The sequence below is a fragment of the Neltuma alba genome, unplaced genomic scaffold (genome assembly GCF_004799145.2).
Source record: "Neltuma alba isolate B1F8T4 unplaced genomic scaffold, ASM479914v2 tig00011543_pilon, whole genome shotgun sequence".
Taxonomy (NCBI): domain Eukaryota; kingdom Viridiplantae; phylum Streptophyta; class Magnoliopsida; order Fabales; family Fabaceae; genus Neltuma; species Neltuma alba.
The window spans coordinates 800,010-816,410 of NW_021636205.1; the positions used below are offsets into that span (position 1 = coordinate 800,010).

General features: G+C 32.2%; 1 long non-coding RNA gene across 1 annotated transcript; it reads right to left on the reverse strand.

Moving 5' to 3' along the window:
• Positions 1-131: 131 nt before the first annotated feature.
• On the reverse strand, positions 132-13,163 carry LOC114714836 (uncharacterized). Its single transcript, XR_003737487.1, has 3 exons — positions 13,108-13,163; positions 2,778-2,782; positions 132-185 (listed from the first exon to the last, which is right to left on the reverse strand). It is a non-coding gene; the product is annotated as an uncharacterized LOC114714836 (long non-coding RNA).
• Between the last annotated feature and the right edge of the window lie 3,238 nt (positions 13,164-16,401).

Sequence of the window (16,401 nt, forward strand, 5' to 3'; positions counted from 1 at the left end):
TTTATCATCGTTGAGTCACCTCCATGCATGTCTTCTCAAATCATCTAAATGGTAATCTTCTAGAAAGTCTTGGGCTCCTCCTGAACTTGGAGATACTGGAATTTGATGATAATCACTTGACCAGGTATGTGTCTGAAAGAAATTTCGCCAAACTCTCGAAGCTGACTCATCTTTTAATGGGATCTCTAGGCTTGATCTTTGACTTTGATTCTCTTTGGGTTACTCCTTTTCCGCTTGAACAAATTGATTTGATACATGGTAGATCCTAAACTTCCTACATGGCTACACACCCAAACATCTCGAGTTATTACAAATTAGTAACTCAAGCTTTTCATTGGAATCCCAAGACAAATTTTGGGACTTTGTAGAGCAAGTACCACGTAACTTACAACACAATTGTCGGGGACATTTCCAATGTATTACTAAACTCTACAACATAAGGTTATATTCAAATAAAATCAAAGGCACCCTCCCTCGATTGTCACCAAATGTTGTCTGGTTCAATGCACAAAAAAAAAGAAAGGTCTTTCCAAGGATCCCTTTCTCCTTTATTCTGTCAAAAAATGAATGTGGGAGAAGCCAGTTAGTCTATTTGGTTATGTCTGATAATCTTTTATCAGGTGAGCTAATAGATTGTCGGATGAATGATTGGAAATCGTTGGATATCTTTGGGCTTTTTGTCTAATCATAATGTTTTGGATCTTAAGAAAAAAATAACTTAATTGGAGAGATACCTTCATCCTTTAAAAATTGCCAGAACTTGCAGGACCTTGATGTAGGAGAGAATAAATTATCAGCATATATACCAAATTGGTTAGGACATAATGCAAAGGTTCTCCGATTAAGATCCAATCAATTTAGTGGAACTATTCCCCACAAATAGGCCAATTAACTTCCCTCATAGTGTTTATCAAAAAAACTTCCCTCATGGTATTGGATACTGCGGAGAACAAAATATTTGATTCAATAGCCCCTTGCCTGCATAATATGAAAGCCATGGATTAATAGGACCAGAGAATAAATTTTCACTAACATCAACTTGCTGGGAACTAGTGTTTGAGATATATGGAAGCGATTGATTGATGTTTCTAAGTTGACAAGTGTCAAATTAAAACTGTGTGATTGAAGGAGGTAGAGTTGGTACGTAGTTCAATCACTTTCCCCTTGAAAATTAATGTCAGAGTATACCAAGTCGAAGTCAAAATATACCTTTTAATTTACTGAGTTAATCAAAGAAATCACAATCGAAGTCATGACATGCATGTGCAGATAGATCTGATCTGAACCTTGATGCAAAGGAGGAAAAGAAGATAGTAAGAAATTAAAGAAAAATCATAACATCACGCCAACAATTCAGTTCCAAAAATCAACAAAATCCATAACGAGATAGAAAGAGAAGAATGAGAGATTGTATGGTAGACTTACCGTTTTGCAAAGCACAACAACAAATAAAACCACATCGAATGGGAAATTAATGCTCAGAGGTGAGATGAGAAGGAAGAGGAAGAGTAGAGAGGACATTGGTAAGGATGGAAATTGATGAGATGGTGTTGCAGAGTGTGAGTGGGTATTTTATATATATATATATATATATATATATATAGCAAAAGAGGGAAGATGGTCCAGTGCCAAATGGCACTTCTGCATTGGTGGGACGCCCAAAGAGAAAAATGTAGTAATATGTAATGAAAATGGATACGCAAGGACATTGCCTCAAAAAGAAATTACGTGTAGTAATTTTTTTACTTCCCTCATTTCATTATAAGTCTGGAAAAATCGGAAGATGATACTCTCAGCGTCCAAATGGCGGCTATTGAGATTTATCTAGGGCTCACAATATGCCACTTCATTATGTTAATAAAAATTAAGAATAAATCTTTATCATAGTGTACTTAAAACTATTCTTTAAGGTTTTTTAGCATGAAATATTCATTTTTTTTTGCAGCCACGTCATTTCAACTAGAAGATTTATGAGAGGTCTAGATTGATTCAGATGACCACACCAAATATTTATATACAATTTTACAGTCCTATTTAACCTCAATGGGAAAATTTATCTCGATCCAATCTGATATAGATCGAGTCAGATATAAGACCAGAAAGAGTGGCAAATTAAAGCTATATTAAATATTTTAGTTGTTTTAATTTTTAATTAAAATACTTGATGACATAGCTTTGCCTTGCTTATGGTTCTATGTAGCTCAGTTTATACATGCTGGACTCCCAGTAAACTCTACCATTAAAATGAGTAGGTTTAAGAAATTAGGTGTTTCGCTCCACAAAAGAAAAAAAAAGTTTAAAATTATACAGTAATTTTATAATATTGATCAGATTTATTTTTAATAGCATGATGATGTGTGGCATATTGTGAGCTCATAAATTAATCTGAATGAACCATATTGCCACGCTGACTGAGGGTGCCGCTAAGAGGATTCAAACCCGGAAAAATCCTAGAAAGATACTCTGAGAATTTAGATATGACAAATCAGGGTGTTGAATTTTAATAATTTCAAATCAGTTAATTATATCAAAAACCTGAGATTATTAAAATCCGTCGTCCTTATCTGTCATTGCTAAATTTCTGAAATATTTTTCCCAGATTTTTCTTATACGTTATCACCAAAAACCCTTTTATCATTTCATAATAGGTGTCATTTATATATTTTGAAAAGGTATTAAATGCTTTATTTCTTGTTTTACTTATTCTTATTAATGCACTCCTTATTGGTTAAAAATATGATAAAAGATGAGTCCCAGCTACACAGCCCCTCTATCACTTTCACTTCCTTCTAATGCCAAAACAACTTTTAAAAATGGCACATTATGTTTTTGTTTAGCTTTTCACATTTGAAGGAAGAGCAAGCAAAGGTCCAGGAGGGTGGCTTGCGTCTGGAAGCCTTTTGCTTAAAATACGATGGATACGTTAACGTTTAACCACTCACCGTTATTAAATCGTGTTTATACTATCTTGTTGAAGTATCATTAATTATTGTTGGTGTTTGATAATATATACTCAGACAATTTAAATTTTAAACTATCATATTCTACTTTAGAATACAAGGCTTTTATCATCCTACTATATAGTATATTCATTCGTTGTGAAGAATCTTGAGTCCTGAGTGTCCATATTTAAGACTCAATTTTTATGGTTAAGTTTCAATTCTTGTTTACATTCATTTTTAATTTATTATTGGACTCATGTTTGTATCTCCATGGTATGAGTGATGTTAACTCATGTGTTTAATATAAAAGCTAGTTAGGATTGAATTTGGTTTTAAATATAAAACATCAATTCATTTTTTTTTTCCAAACTTTATATCTTCTTTTTTTCAGTGCAAGGAAACAAAATATATCTATTGATTGTAAGGGTGACAAACCTATGTTTTTACATGCATTTTTATATATTTTTGGTGGGTTTTTGTCATTATTATTGGTCCTTAATTGTATTATTTGAGTATAATTTATATTAGAGTGCTTTAACTTGAATTAGTGCATAATAGGGGTAAATTTGTCATAATTGTGATTGATTGATTTTTAAGGACAATTAATGCTACCTTATTCTTGAATTTTGATTGCAGGTTTTTGGAAGATTTAAAAATAATGAAAATTAAAAAAATAAATTAAAAAGAAATAATAATAATAATAAATGGGGGAGCAAAACACATCCCTAAATCAATTATCATCACCCTCATTCGGTCATCAAGAAGAGGGAGGAGCGATGGCGGGAGGCAGAAAAAAAACAGGAGAGAGGACCAGCGGCGAGGAAGAGAGAATGAAGGACCATAGCTTCACGGCGATCACACTTCCATTCCTTTGAGTCTTCATCTTCCATCGACAGCATCTCTTCTTCTTTCTTCTCCACGACTTCTTCCTGGTGGCAGAGACAGATCAGCGATAGCAGAGAAAAAGGAGAGATCAAAGACGGCGTGACAGAACCAGAGACCAGAAAACAGTGAGCTTCCACGGCTAAATCACTCCTCCAAATTCCATCTTCATTGTTCTTCATGGCTGAACCGAATTGGAATTTTGGTGGAGCTGTAGTGATGGTTAGGAGGAGCTAAATCCTTCCAATTCTCTAGAGCAATAGTTATGGCTTGAACTTAGAGCTTTAAAGGGGAGTTTCAGCTTTTCCAATCTTTACTTTTTTTTATTGTAATTGTAATTTCTAGATCTTAGAATGAATTTTATAATGTTTGAATGTGCTGTGATGATTTATATTTGTATTGAGATTGGTTGTAGTTGTTGGAATCTTTAATTAGCATTTAACATTATGCTGTGATTAGCTTTAATTTCTTTACATTGTACTGGGTCAAACTATGTTTTGAAATTATTGTGAACATTCAGTGGTAATTCAAGGTGACTTGGTTATTGGACTAAAAATATTAATTGCATTTCTTTGATTCTCTCTAGCTAATTGTGCTGAAACAGTTTAATTGTGAGTAATTAATATACAAGGTGGCTTGGTATTTATTATTCTAACTAAACCGAGTCTAAGGGGTGGCCCTTAGAGTCTTTTGAATTTAGCTAACTCCCAAATTACTTGAAATAATGATAGCCTTAATCATTATGGTAGAGGATTGCTTTTTCATTTGCTGTCACTTGCTAATTCTCTTTGCTTATTTCATTCATATCCATTTTATAAACTAAAAATCCAAAAATTATTTACTCATTTTACATCCTTTTAAATTTTGCCAATTAGTTAGTTAAAAAGAAAATCAATCCCTTTCCAAGTCAATTCTTTATTTTTGATACTTAATTTGCTTGGGATTTCAAATAAAAGCTCTTTAAAGTGAAACGACCCGAGTTTTATACTATATTACATTGCTTGGATTTATTTTCGATCTAGAACCCCAAGGAGAATGACAAAGGCTCTCATCAAAAGGGTTTCCACAAAGAATTAGTTTCAATACACATAATTAAATAGGATGGTTTAGGAAAGGTAACACATATTTGTCATAAATAATAAACTTAACTAATTTTTTTAATATTCCTAAATTAGTTACCTAGCTATTGTATTAAGGGCATGAGGTAGTATATCGCTAGTTAAGCTGTAAATTGTGTTCGCGCTTTTAGGCGGGGAAATTAGTATTATTTATTTTACAACATATGTCCATGTATGAATAATCAATTTCCTCTTAATAATATAAGGCACGTTTATTTTAATTTTAAATTAAGATGCACACAAATGTAATTTGGCAAAAGTGCATATGCTATGATTAATACCTCTGATATAGTTTTGTCACTCAATTATGTATGTAATTCTCAAAATTAGTCATTCAAAATTTTTTAAAATGATCTATTTGAACTATAAGTCCCTTTTATTTTAATTTTAACTTAAGTAAGATTTAAACATGACAATTAAATTTTCATTTTCTGTCCATTTAATATCACTGAATTAATTAAAAAATTTATATGCAAATATCCTCTCTTTTTTTTAAGAATATCTTGCATATTTATTAAGAGCGATATTTATCTTACAGAAAATGAGATAGGGAAAACATAAAGAGTAGAAAGCTCAACAAAAATAACGAACATAATGAGAGGAGTGTTTTGAAAACATATATATCAGAGCATTCATGGCATCCAATTGCCATACATCTCTTTATCTTTGTCAGTAAAATAGAGCACCTGAAGAATAATAAGGAAAAGCTAATAATGTGTTTACAAGATTTCCTTAGTCGTACCATTAATTTGCTGCTCCTCCAGATTAGGAAAAGCTTTTCTTAGTCACAGAGCATTAACCACTAATCCCATATAATTAAAGATTCCCTCAGCTGGTGGGTTCCATGATTAATTGATATGTTGTTTTTCTTGGCAACTTCTTTTGAACGATGGCACCTTTTACTGATCAGATGCAAACCTTCATTGTGGCTTTGGACGTAGGCCCTTCCTTACATGGAATTGGAAGTTGAACTGTTCTTTGTCAAATTAAACCCATCAATTTATTACTATCTATTTGTAATGAACGGACCACCAATTGATACCAGCAAAGCAAGACCGAGAACGATCGATCATATTCAATGAATCAAGCTCATCAATTTCAAATGTATATTCAACGAAAGTGTTGTTTCATTTCAGTCTTCCTTTTTGGGCAGAGGCACGGCGAGTGATGGATGAAATGAAAGGAAATTAAGGAAGGAAAAGGAAAGAGATTCCCTTTATTCTGTACTCTGAAATAGCAGGTTGCTTGCTCTCTCCCTCATATTTCAAAGTAATAATGATAATAAGCTGTTGATATTGACAATCAAATATGGAGTTTCTATCTTTGTTAGTGATGGTGATTAGTGAAGGTGCATGGCTATTCCTTTCCCATTTGGTTGTCCTCGAAAAGTTAACGTATTTTCCCATTCCTTTAACCATGACCGTCAAAAGCAAAAGAGGGGGGGGGGTTTGGTGGTACAGCTGTTTGTATTTAATTAATTGAGGGCATGTTATCTTTCCTTTCCTTCTTTTTTTGAATTAAATTAAGACATATTTAATGTGATATTAACTGTTTTTTTCTTGATTATTAATGTCTTAAATTATTAAAAAATTTCAAGTTTACCGGATATTCAAATTTGCCTGTTTATATTAGCGATAGTATAATTTTCTATCGCTAATGTTGTCAGTAATTAACCTTTATTTTGTAATCACGATATGATCTACAAGTTTTTGAAAACATATTAAGGCAAACTCATCAATTCCCACACGCCTCTTCATATTTGTCGGTAAAATTGAACAGGCAATTGGTCAAAAAGAATAGGACGTGTATGTTAATGCTATTCTAAATTCTTAATTAGTCATAGCACTAATTTGCTGCCCCTCCAAATTAGGAAAAGCTAATTGAGTGAAGGACAAGGAATTATGTATGCACCCCATTATTATCATGCGTATGTAAGAAGCTAGTAATAGGGTCAAAACCTAAAATCTAAATATACAAATAAGAACGAAACTGCGTAGGAAGGACGCTGTAGTATTTCCATTCATAGAGACAATTAGAAGTCTTAGATAGAAGACCACAGAAATGAGAGGAAAAGGCAAAAAAACACAATAAAAAAAATGAAGTACCACTATGGTTCTTATTATAAGTTACTTGTTGGAGAAATTTTTTACTATAAATATAAGTCACTTGTATAGTATTTAATGATCATTTTGCAATTTTGTCCTTACTTGATTCTTGTTGGAATGAAAAAAATAAGATAGAGACGTGAGAGTGATTTGTAAATATAGTGAGAGTAAAAATTTTAATAAGAGTAAAATTTGAAAAAATTTATTAATTTAACACATTTATTAGCATGTGAGAATGAGTTGTAAGTAACTTGTAATAAGTACTAGAGTGGTATGTCTCAAAAGAAGGGGAAAAAAGAAGAAAAGAAATGAAGATTTGTTCGAAAATATTCTTTGAATCTTTACTTAGTGTTTGAAAATAAAGGAGGAGAACAGATGAACATACCGGATCGGGGGTTCAATTTTAGTTCACATTTACTTAATTAGGACTCCCTTGTACCCTTTTAATAAAGATCTTTTTTTAAAATTTAAAGGAATATGTGCTAATAGTTTGAGATTATGAATGAGATTAAATATCCCACTTTTTACTTATTTGGAAGCTTTCATGTCATTAAATCATAATATACTTTTGTTTACTATTAATATAGTGTGCTTTAGAAATTGTCTGAACTTATTTATGTAATTTTACTCAAAAATTAAATGCCAACTTTCCAGTATGATGGTAAACCTATAATAATTTAATGATATTCATATATAGAATGAAGGTAGTTTTTGGGGTAAAAAAAAATTAAATCTAACAGGTCTTCTGATGAAGGATTATATATTCAAAGTTATCATTCTCCGCGAAAATATCAATATCCAATCAAAAAAAGAAAACTGAATAGCTACAATTTTCAACAAATGGAACTTGTTTATATCGATCAACTTAAGAGGATAATACGCCAAGATTAATTAGACGTTTATATAACTCTATTTCTTCTTTCTTAATATCAAAATAAAGTTGGGGATGACAAGAAACTCTCCGCACTCAGTAAATGCACCACATTCGAGTAAATGATGGTGACTTGGGCTTTAATTTGTTGCAGCACAGTTCTAAGTGCCGAAAGAGATTGCAACTTGATCTTGAAAACAATCAACTCACTGGCGAAATTCCTCAAAGTATGGTCCAATTGTCTTTTTTGGAAGCCGTGAGCCTTTTTTTCAAAAAATTTTCTGAAAAGATCCCAATAGGAACTCAGCTTCAAGGGACACACAAAGTTAGTTGTATTGGGAATCCTGAACTGTGCGGGGCTCCACTTCATTGGCTTTGTATTAATCAAAGAAATCACAGTCGATGTCATGACATGGTGCCGATCTGGTAGGAACCTAAATGCAAAGAAGAAAAAGAAGATAGTAAGAAATTAATTGAAGAAAAATCAGAACATCGTACACTAACAATTCATTTCCAAAAATCGAAAAATCCATAAGGAGATAGAAAGAAAAGAATGAGAGATTGTATGGTAGGCTTACCGTTTCGCTAAGCACAACAACAACTAAAACCACCACGAACTGACATAGGATAGTACATAGCTTCAAGAATTCATGGTCACTGAGGCTCATGAGGGAAAAGGAGAAAGACAGAACCATGCACGGCAGGAGCGACTGGTGATGGGTTTCTCGATCTGCAGAATGAAGAACTGCGAAGCAGATTTGCGGTTTTTCGTTTCTGGAAAGACCAAAAATGATTAGAATTGGAAGGAAAAAGTTTGAAGAGGAAGGATCAAGAGGAGGGGAATACATAACTAATTTATGAAAATTAAGAAAATTAAATTACTTTACTTATAATAAATTGGTGTTGTCTTTTTAAAAATATTTTTATTAATTATGTATACTAGAATGGAAACCCTTTTAACACGTATAATTTTTAGATAAAAATGAATAAATATGATAAGTAAAATAGATTGGGATATTATATTTAGGGCAAAATTAAATTTTCACAAGTTAGCAATGATGGGAGAGAATGGGTGACTGTTTGGACTAAATTGCAGGCTAATAATATGCGTGCCAATTCATGGGAAGGAAAACTCATGTAGTGGACTTATGTTTGGGTCTCCATGGTATGAGATATATTATGTTGTGAGTCTAGCTATTTTAGGCAAGATTAGTATTATTTATTTTACTCTTATAATCTTTTTATAAGGCAGGAAAAAAAGTACATTTTTTATTCTGTTTAAAAATTACATCATTAAATTTTTGCTGATAAATATCCCACCAAAGAAGAAACCATTTGAATAAATCATAGGATGATATGTAAATGCCAGATAATTGTGATATTTAAATATGAAAATTAAAACTAAAATTGACATATAAATATCCTCTTAGTTTTATAGAGACTATCTTGCTGTATTGTAAGATATATATATATATATATATATATTTCAGGGAAGACATTAAAAGTAGAAAGCCCTGAACCGAAAAAAATGTTGGTCTATAATATAATAAGTTTTCTAGAAAAAAAATTTTGGTCCAAAATATTAGAAGTTGGCAGAGTAATTAATCATAGTTTTTTTTCACCAGAAAATTAATGATAGTTTTTTTATTTTTATCCTTTGTTAGAGAGAGGGGAGAGATTTTCAAATGCAGAGGGAGGAGAAATTTTTTTTCCAATCATATTCTTTAATAAGGATCAAATAAGTAACTTTTATCAATTGAAAACATATTTAATGGCTTAACTAACATTCCTTGAGGTTCTGACTCATAACTGTAATGCAATCTAGATCATCCAAAATTAAATATTTGATATGAACAGTTCATATTTAAAATTTTTAATTTGTAATTTTTCAATGATAACTTTATTTTTTTAAAAAGAAGTGTTAGTTATAAGATTATCTTTGTTTTAAATTCTGTATCTATTAAAACAAACAATTAATTAAAATATATAAAAAAAATTAAATTTAATCTAGACCATTCAAAATTGATCTAGATGGTTCAAATTGCGATAAGCATGGAATGTGCTCCTCATTCCTTAGTGTGTGAGAAAGCTCAATTAACATGTTATATTATGAACGGGAGAAAGTAATTAAGGCATGGCATTCAATTCCCATACGCCTCTTTATCTTTCTCAGTAAAATGTATAGACCAGCTGAAGAATACCAAGGAAAAGGTAATGTGTTTACAAGCTTTTCTTAGTGATACCATTAATTTGCTGCCCCTCCAGATTAGGAAAACCTAATTGATCAGTGAAGGATAAGGAACCATGCACCTCTCTAATAACTGCAAATGGATGCTATTCTTAGTCATAGCACTAATCCAATGTAACTAAAGATTCCCTCACTTAGTGGGTTCCACGATTAATATATGTTGTTTAATTATCTTGGCAACTTCATTTGAACGATGGCATCTTTTACTGATTAGATGGAATTGGAAGTTGAACTATTCTTTGCCAAATTCAACTCATCAACACTATATAATTAATACCAGCAAAGGAAGGGCGAGAACGATCGATCATAATGTTCAATGACAGTCTTTGTTTTATTTGCGTACGTACGTGCGTGACTGGATATATGAGAGACTGATAGATATTCAGTATTCACTCTACAATTGAAGACGTGTTATCTTCTTTTTATCTTTTTTTTTTTGTCAAATCAAAGAGATAGGTATTAATAACCAGGAAAGAACAGTTGACTTATTAAATATGTCATAAATTATTAAAAAAATTCCAACTTCAGATCTATCTCTCGCCTCTCTCAATTATCACCAAATTAATGTTGCTACGTTCTTCGGCCTAAACAACTCACGTATGTTTGGGTCTCCATGGTACAAGATATATTGCCAGTTGATCAGCTGTAAGGTGTGTTCACACTAGAATTATTTTGCTACCTCCCGTTCTTAATACAAGAGCTAGTTGACTAATTTGAGTAGATTAAAGAAGTTTGTTAAGTTAGTTACTTGTAATAATTAGGTGTTATCTTTCCTAAAATACCATTATTAATCATGTGTATTACCTTGAACTATTATTTGATGAAATCTTTAACATGTGTAACTACTAAAAAAATGAATAAATATGAGAAACAAAGTGGATTGGCAAAAACAAAAAAACAGAGAGATAAAATGGATTGGGGTCTTATATTTAAAGCCAAATTAAAAGTCAAAATAGCTATCATATTAAGGACTAGAGGTAATATTTCATTGTTCATGTATGAATAACTAATTTCCTCAAAATAATATAAGGCCCGTTTATTTTAATTTTAAATTAACATAAACACAAATTATAATTATGATCAATAACTGTGATAGCTTTGTGACTCAATTGTATTTATTCGAAAATTTGCAAAATGATTCAAATGAACTAAAATATTGTACAAAATTACAGAACCAAATGGATACTAATCATTCACTGCAACCTCTTCATGCGTGTTAGACTAAGAAAATAACCAACGAGCCATGACAGGAGACAATTAATAGAGGAAGTAAAGCTTCTTTAGTACGCTCAATTAAAAAGAGGAGAATGAAGCATGGTTAATACGAAATAATACTTTGATAATTAAGAATATATAGTACACAAAGACTTTATATATAGGTCCCGTTCGGTATGAAATATTGAAAATAAGAGGTGAGAATTGGAATTAGAATTGAAAAGCTATATTAAAAAAGTATTTAATATGAGTAATTACTTAATACTTGGGATTAGACAAATCCATTTATGTGGGAATACGATGGGGGCGGTGGTATTTTCCAATCCCATCTATATGGGATTAATCAATCCCATGTGATAAAAAATCACTCATGCTAAACATCTTTTTAACACATGTTTTCAATCTCAATCTCAATTCTTACCCCTTGTTTTCAATGCTTCGTACCAATCGGAACCATAGGATATTCGGGTGGAAACCAAACTATAGTTTTAAAAATAACTTTATGATATACGAAATATATGAGAAGAGTTTTATTTCAACTTACATGAAAGTACTTTTTAAAAGTGCTTTTTGGGGTCATCCAAACACCTTGTTAAATCGAGGAATGTTTTTGGAAGTCTACTTTTATTAACAAAAGGTTTCGACCTGAGATCCATTTGGTGATTTTCCTCTTTTATTTGCTTAGGCCATGAACATAATCAAAGATTACTACTATTTTCCAAAGTTGTTTATAAATATCTGTCATTGGAGCAATCCCTTCTCACATAGATCAAACCATATCTTGGGTAATCATGGATATATTGCTAATGTTTTGCTACAATGCTTTATAATATTTGCCATCATGCTCCCCAAAGGCATGTGTGGTTTGAAAGTGCATTGTAATGAAAAAGACCCCATCTTCTCCTCATCAGCTTCCGTCCTCTCTAGTTGGTCTAAGGAGCGAGATTGCTGTGAATGAACTGATGGAGACTGGCAGAGTCATTGAGCTTAGTCTCCCTTGTTCTGCAAAATTCAGCTTGAACAAATTTATTTGTCATACATGTAAGAAGTTTAGGACCCATCAAGTATGACAGATAAATTTGCTCAAGCTGAAAAGGAGGGACCCGAAGAGAATCAAAGTCAAAGATCATGTTTGGGGATCCCATGGAAAGATAACTCAGCTTCGAGAGTTTGGTGAAGTTTCTTTCAGATTGTCAAGTGATTATCGTCAAATTCTTTCTGGAAGAGTTGCCCAAGACTTTCTGGAAGACTACCATTTAAATGATTTTAGAAGACATGAATCCAGGTGAGTCAGCAATGACAAATTTCCCAAAGTTGAAGGAATAGGACCAAAACATAAATTTTCACTAACATCAACTCCATGAGAAGACAACCACTTTCAATCATGCTCTCTGTCTGCCACACGGAGAAGGAGAAGGCCTTGTCTGAAAAGAATAATCACCGCAAGAATAATCTAATTACAAAGAAGAAAAGCCAATATTGTATGCTGTAATGTTAATGATGATCACTTGGTAAGCAAATATTTATATATAACATGAATATATGTGTGATAGTTCAAACATACCCTTTGTCATGGTTGACTCAGCTCGATCTATGTCTTCTTACATCATTTAAATGTTAGTCTTCCAGAAAGTCTGGGGCAACTCTACAACTTGGACGCATCAGAATTTAATGATAATCACATGATAGGACATGGGTCTGACTTGGCGAAACTCTCAAAGTTAACTCTTCTTTCCATGGGATCCCCAAACTTGATCTTTGACTTTAATCTCTTTGGGTCCCTCCTTTTCAGGCTGAACAAGGGAGACTAAGGTCAATGACTCTATCAGAGTATCAGTGATGTTGTCCCAGTGAAGTCCAGTTCATTCACGGCAATATCGTCTGGCTCATATCGGACCAACTAGAGAGGATGGCAGATGGCAGATGGCAGATGGCAGATGGAACAAAGACTTAGGAGGAGAAGATAGTATCTTTTTCATTACAATGAGAGGCATCCATTCTCACTCAAAGAGGTATATGGTTTGATGGGAAGTGATGGATCACCAATGACAGATATTTATATACAGCTTTGGGAAAAATAGTAGTAGTAATGTTTGATTAGCGTACTAAATAAGCTTTTTGCTTCCTCTTTTAATTGTCAGTTGTCTTGGTGCAATGTCCCAAATAAAATAACACGACACTTATCACAAACACAAGATTCTTCATAATGACCTTCATAGCTAAGATTGGCCAATCCTCAGGTGTTCAAAATACAGAAGAAAAGTTTAGAAACGGAAATGGAAAATGACAGAAGCTGAAATTAGCAGGGAAAGGAATCCATTCAGAAGGAGATTTTCAATTGAAGGTTTCCTTATTAATTAGCTGATGGGTCCCACGATCAACATGTTGTTTTCTTACTGCCAACTTCATTTGAACAATAACGGATTTAAGGATGGATTTTTCTGTTCTAATTTTAAAAAGCTGCCTCTAAATTCGTCTTTAGTTTGGTAACTTTCAAATAAAATTGTACGAATCTTTGTTAAAATATTTTGAGATAGATCCAGAGAAAAAAAAATTTTGGGTGTTCTTTAAATTGTTAGAGACGAAACTCAGGCTATTTTCAAAATTGTCTGTGAACTTTTTTTTGGTTACATGTATAATTTTGGAATCGCAAGACATGTACTTGCAATTATTTGTAATTCTCCATGGGGTTAGTGTGATGACTCCATAATCACCCACTCAATGTTCACAATGCCGCAAGTAGGTGAGAGAAGTGGAGGGGGACAATTCAAGAGAAGATACAAGGGAGACTGCTATGGTAATTCTTTCCCTCTTCGATAGCATTCGATGGTGAACACCGATGAGTGCTCCGCATTTTCCGCCATGGAGTGTTCTTAGATCTCTAGGAATTTGAAGGGAGTGAAGATATGAAGTGGGGTAGGGGGAATTAGGGGCGGGATGAGGAAAGGGGTCGGGGGAGAATGAGAAGGAAGGGGCAGGAGAGGAGGAAGAAAAGAGAGGAAAAAAAAGAGAAACAGATGGAGATGAAGATAAGGATGAAAGAGGAGAAGGAGGAGAGAAAAAAGGGGAAGGGCATTTTTGGTATTTTCTCTATTATTTTATAATTGCAGTTTAAGACTTGGTCCCTTCAAGCAATTAAGCTTATTCAGGTGTATATTTAGCTATTTTACTAATTCAGGGGTCTTTTTTTGCTATTTTTCCTTTTATCTACTCTCATTCCTCCCTTGAGCCCAGGACCGTGCAAAAATTATTTGACACGTTCATTGCTGAAGACTGATTCAAAATATTTTCTTAAGTCTTGTGAATTGATTAAAATGGTCCTATCTAAAAAAAATAAACCGGACGGAGAATTATTAATTATTTCAGGATATATAGTTTTTGACAATTTGAATGTTGAAGGTGAATATAAATATATTGAATATATAAATTATTTGTCGTTTTATATTGACAATTATAATGGGTACGTTTGGATCACCGTTTGGAGGAGAAAAAGTACCTGGGAACATGTGAAACGGCGGTTTGAAGCTTTGTTGAAGTAAATATGTTGTTTGGATTGATGTTGAGTGCAAATGAACTTATGCTATGAATTGACTTTTTTTCCAACGCTCCAGAAAGTGACTTTTGCCTTCTGCAACGCAATTGATGGGGTCCACATGGGTGAATAACAAATGTTTTTACTTTTTGCCCTAGAGAGAAAATGCTTTTATATAAAATTCAATAGATTAATTTAAGAAATTTAAAAAGCTAAATAAATTATTTAATTATATTTTATATTACATGATTTCTTAAAAATACTTATATGTATTATTAGACTACATATTAGTTTATAAGTCAAGCAAATTAATTTGAAGAAAAATAAATATAAATATTTCAAAATATTTTATTTAAATTTCTTAATCTTCTCAAATTAATTATATATATTTAATTATATTCTATGTATGTTCAAAATTTTCTCACCAACAAATCTTTTTATTTTACAATTATAATTTTGATTATTTTTTAACAATTATCATACTAATATCATATAATATAAAACATTAATATTCAATAAAATTCATGTCTTTTTCAGTCATTTTACATCTAAACTTATTTTTTTATTAATCATCCAAACAACTTTTAACTTTTTTAACTGACTTTTATGAGCACCTATCCAAACATAAATCACATTATACTAACTGACTTTTACTCTAATTTCAGTTAAAAAAGTTAGTTAGACTAGAAGTTAGTTTTACCCAACGTCAATCCAAACACATCCAATATTGGTCTTGGAGTCGACGCATTTACTATCTTTTGCCGGGAAAAACAACAGCCTATACCTCCTTGTACATCTCCAAAGCCCAAGGCCATTCAAATAGAATCGGCCCATTTGGCCCTTCCTCACCGCCCACGTCTTCATAAATGTCTCACAAAATAATGATATCTAAATATAAGCAGTTTGTTAGTGAGTGATTTGTAAGTATCTTTGTAAAGACTTTTGAAAGACATATCCTAACTATGATAAGTCTTGATACTCAACTCACATAAACGTTTTTGTAGCAAGAAAAAAAATGTGTTGATTTCTTGATTAGTTAAATAGAGTCTTGACTCGAGTTTTCATTCAGACAAGATATATATCTTGTTTATTTTGTCATTATTTGCACTTGATTCCCCTTTTTCTTCTAAAACGCTATGATAATTTATCATTTTCCAATAAATAATTATACAAATAAAAAAGACTATATAATGGAATAATGGAACCCAAAAAAAAAGAAGGAGGAAAACCGCTCACCAATATTCCATATGCTCATCACTGCAAATTAAGGATTTGTCTCTTAAAAAATGGCAATTCATTTGGGAACCAAGAAACATTAGAAACCAAATCAAGCAATTGTTGTTCACTGTTTGGATAAAACTTAAAGGGCCATGGGTCATCGTTCTTTTCTGCTTTTACAATTTATGGGGCAATCCTCAATCTTCAATATTTTTTATTGAAAAATTAGAAACTGCTGGGTTCTTAATTAATGGAGAAAAGAATGGTTTA